The sequence below is a fragment of the Quercus suber genome, unplaced genomic scaffold (genome assembly GCF_002906115.3).
Source record: "Quercus suber isolate HL8 unplaced genomic scaffold, Cork oak 2.0 scaffold_408, whole genome shotgun sequence".
Classification (NCBI taxonomy): Eukaryota; Viridiplantae; Streptophyta; class Magnoliopsida; order Fagales; family Fagaceae; genus Quercus; species Quercus suber.
Genome location: NW_027069859.1, coordinates 204,972 through 209,328, shown reverse-complemented (window position 1 = coordinate 209,328; position 4,357 = coordinate 204,972). Strand labels below are relative to the sequence as shown.

Sequence of the window (4,357 nt, the reverse complement as noted above, 5' to 3'; positions counted from 1 at the left end):
AAAAAAAAAAAATACTTACTTGCAGCACCATCTTCAAATCCAAAACCCACTAACATTAACACTACCACAAATAAAATAGGGGAAATAAAATCAAAATGGAGAGGAAGAGAAAAGAATAAATCTAGGTGTGTAGTGAAAGAATAGTGAAAGAAGGAAAAAAAAAAGAGAGAAAAGAAGAGTGGAGAAGCTTGCTAGACGTTGAGAAAAAGAATTGATAAGGTGAGTGGGAGTAAGGGAGAAAAAGAAGTCTGAAGAAGTTTGAAGAAGTGGAGATAAGGGAGAAAAGAAAGAAAGAAAGGAAAAGAAAAAAAAAAAAAAAAAAAGGAAGTCTGAACAAGTTGGCTAAATGTAGAGAATATGAATTGATAAGGTTAGTGGGGTAGGTGGGGTTAGGTGGGTTTTGAATTTTGAATTTTGAGTATTGTAATTCTTTTAATGCTTTTTATATACATATATATATATATATATATATAAATTAGGAAAGGATAGGTTTGTAATATTTTTATAACAAATTTTACGTAGTAAGTTTTTATTGGTCGTTATTGTTATGGTAAAAAAATAATTTTGGTGTTAAGTTTAAATTTGAATCAATAACAACTAACCACTTATCACTTTTTGTAAAAATATTGTAAAAATATTATAAATGTAGCATCTCATTTAAATATAAATATATAAATATATATATATATATATATATAGAAACTGAATGGCCGGCCATTCAGTTTCAGTTTTACTTTAGTTATTTTTTTTTTTTTTAGGAATATTGTAGAATATTCCTAGGATCTATGGCATATTTTTGGAATATGCCATACTATTTGTTTAAGCCTGCACCACTCGTTTTTTTTTTTTTTTACCTATAGTGGCGTTTGGTAAACGCCGCTATAGGTCCATCCCAAACGCCACCATAAGTCCCCTATTTTAATTTTTTTTTGCTGGAATTTTTTTTAGCTGGGCTATAGTGGCGTTTACAAAACACCACTATAGGTCATACCATTACAAATGCCTATAGTGGCGTTTATAAAACGCCACTATATGCCCTACTGTTACAAGAGCCTATAGTGGCGTTTGTAAAACGCCACTATAGGCCCTACCCTACCGGAAAAAAAATAAAAAATAAATAAAAAGTTCCTATAGCGACGTTTGACAAACGCCATTATAGGCCATTGTAGACCAAAACCTATAGTGGCGTTTTATAAACGCCACTATAGGCCTTTGGAAATGCTGCTATAGGCTCATTTTTTAAAACGCTACTATAGGACACTCCAAACGCCACTATAGATATGCCTATAGTGGCATTTATAGAAAACGCCACTATAGGGCACCTATAGTGGCGTTTTTAAAAAACGCCACTAAAAAAAACGCCACTATAGGACCAGTTTTTTGTAGTGCTTGATTGAGTACCAAAAACATATTCCAATGAGGTATGTCTGAACATCATTTTCTGCTGCTCATGAGAAGCTTAAGCCATTCATAGTAATCCCTCCATCAACACAAATGGTCTGACTAGTTATGTAAGAAGATACAGGAAGGCAAAGGAGTGTCATCAAAGAAGAAACCTCCTTTGGCTCTCCAATACGTCTGAGAGGGGTTTGAGAGATAACAGCCTCCAAAAATTTTTCATTGCTTAGTTACTACAAAAGAGAGAATATAATTTTTGTAATGGTGATCATGATTCATGAACTTAAATTATTTTTTTTCCAGTTTTAGGTTGGCATTTAACTCAGAAAATGACCTCTCTGAAGGAGCCAAGATATTAGAATGGTAGGGTTAAATTCAGTAACTTGTTCACATTTCTTAGCACGTGAAAAAATTTGATCAGTATTTGTACAAATGTTTGTATATTGAGAGTGTGCATTACTCGGATGGAGATAATGGCCATACCATTAGCACGGGTTGCAAGCAGAGACAAGCTGAATTGGAAGGAGAATAAAGGAAAATTTTTCAGCGTCAAATCTGCCTATCAAGTAGCACTAAGGTTGAAGCAACAAGACTGTGTTGAGCATTCCACACTCCACAACAGCAAGGGATAGGCCTATTTGTTACAAAATATGGTCCCTTAAAGTACCACCCAAAGTTAAGAACTTTTTATGGCGTGCCTGCTCTAATATTCTGCCAACCCGTGATAATCTACATAGGAGGAAGTTGCATGTGGAGCCAGGGTGTGGTTTCTGCTGTCAGAACTCAGAAACAGCAGAACATGTCTTACGGACCAGCCCTTTTGCTAGGAACATATGGGCATTATGTAGGGGGAAGCTCCAAAAATGCTCCAAAGCAGCCACTGATTTCTTCTCCTTATTTCGGCTACTGGTGGACAAGTTGGAGTGTGATGAATTGGAGAAGTGGGCTATGGTGAGTTGGGTGTTATGGACTGCAAGAAATAGATTTTATTTTGAGAGTACTCAATGGCACCCCAAAAGAATTCATGGCGAGGCACTTGGTTACCTAATGAAAGTTCAAAAAGGGTATAAAACACCTTTGAACGTTTAGACCCAAAATAACAAAGATACCAATTCAAGCTTTATATCAAACAATTAATGTGCGGAATATGATAACGAGCTTATAACTGAATTGATTGAACAATCTAAGCCAAATATAAACACATCCACAGCAGTAAATATAAGGCAAAGGTAAAGGGAAAGAAGATGCAAACACACGGACAACACACGATGTGTTATCGAAGAGGAAATCGAAGTCCTCGGCGTAAAACCTCTCCGCCGCCCTCCAAGCGGTCAAATAATCCACTAAAGAATGTAGTTGGGATAATGAACAGAGAAGACCCTCCAAGCCTAATCTACCCAATACTAAGCCCTCCAAGCTTCTTGCTCCAACGAGGTTACGCCGAACCTATTTCTTCTCTAGCTTCCCGGATTCCGCTACTTGACCATAGCATCAACCAATGTATATTGGTTCCTTTCCAAACTGCTCCCAAAGCACCAAATGGACCTTCTCACAGACGTGGGTGTGGTGAGACAAGGGTTTGGGTAAATGACCTCTCAAGGGTATGACAATGGAGAGGAAGAGAGTAGAGGAATTTGTAGAGTCTCTTTAGATGAAGATTGGGGATGAATCAATCTTGTATTTCTCTAGGGTTTTCTCTCACAAAATTCTCTCTGGAAGCTCTCTCAATATGATGGTATAAGGGTGTATATATAGTAGGGTGAGAAGGGAATGCAAAACGTCAGTTTTTGCAAAAGGGCAAGTTGGCAACTTGATCTCGCGGCTTGGCCAAGTCGCGAAATCAAGTCGCGACGTAACGGCCTGGCCAGACTGGAACTTTTGTCCTGTAGCGTGACAGCTGGCGCGACCCTTCAGCTTCCCAGTGTGCCTCTCCGTGACTGCCTTTCGCGGCTTGCCAGTCGCGAACCACCCGCGAGTCCTAGTGCGAGACTCTATTTTTCTTGCACACTCTTGAGTTTTCTTCACATCTTCTCACACACTACCCTTAAATTTTCCCACCTAAATACAAGGTTACTAAGTGCTAAATTACAAGCAAATTGGTCAGGAAATAAAGCCAATTAGATGGTTGATTAAATTCAACCTTACAATCTCCCCTTTGGCTATTCCGTGACAAAACCCTACAACAGACTCTAGACTTAAACGTGAGTTGGGAACAGTTGGAAAACTCACTCACACCTAACTCTAGATTCTGAAAAGCTCTTGAACATATGAATAAGTAACTCCTGAAACACAATAACATAGCAGTATCATTGTACGCAGAAAACTTAATATGCATATGGAGCAAAATAAGCATGATCAAGCAAAAATGAACATAGGCATAAAAGCAATAATTCATGGCAAGATCAACACCAGTAGTCACTTAAGCAAAAGTGATTACTATGTTCATTCACACAAGGAATGAACATCCGACATGCAAAAATGATAAACTCAATTGAAGAGAATCATTTGCAAGTCCAACACTCAACCAATGCATACAAATATATATGCATCTAGGAACAATCCTACAAGGGCACACGAGTGTTGTACTTAGGGTAATGCAAAGCATTAACAAGTACCAAAACACAAAGCACAAGGCTGCATAAGCAAAGTTTTTTGCAAATACATGGCACAAACCATATAAGCCTACAATCATGCAAAAGTGCTAGAAACAACCCTCAAATCTTACAAAAGCAACAATGGGTACAAAAGACAAACAAACAGTGCTAAAAGCTAAATAACATCATACAATATAAGTAAACCCCAAAGATTCACAAGTGTACCAAACTTAAGGCATAGATATTTAAAACAAACAAAATGTATCACACTTAAAGAAAACACATAACATAATTAACTCCCCCTCAAGAGCTGCCCCAAAAGTTCTCCCCCTTTTTGACCAGAAGGCCAAAGAGTCAGTGATCCT

At 37.6% G+C, this 4,357-nt stretch overlaps 1 pseudogene; it reads right to left on the bottom strand.

The window, feature by feature from the left end:
• Positions 1–1,448: 1,448 nt before the first annotated feature.
• The window catches only part of LOC111988992 (senescence-associated protein 13-like), a 12,456-nt pseudogene continuing 9,547 nt past the window's right edge, over positions 1,449–4,357 (bottom strand).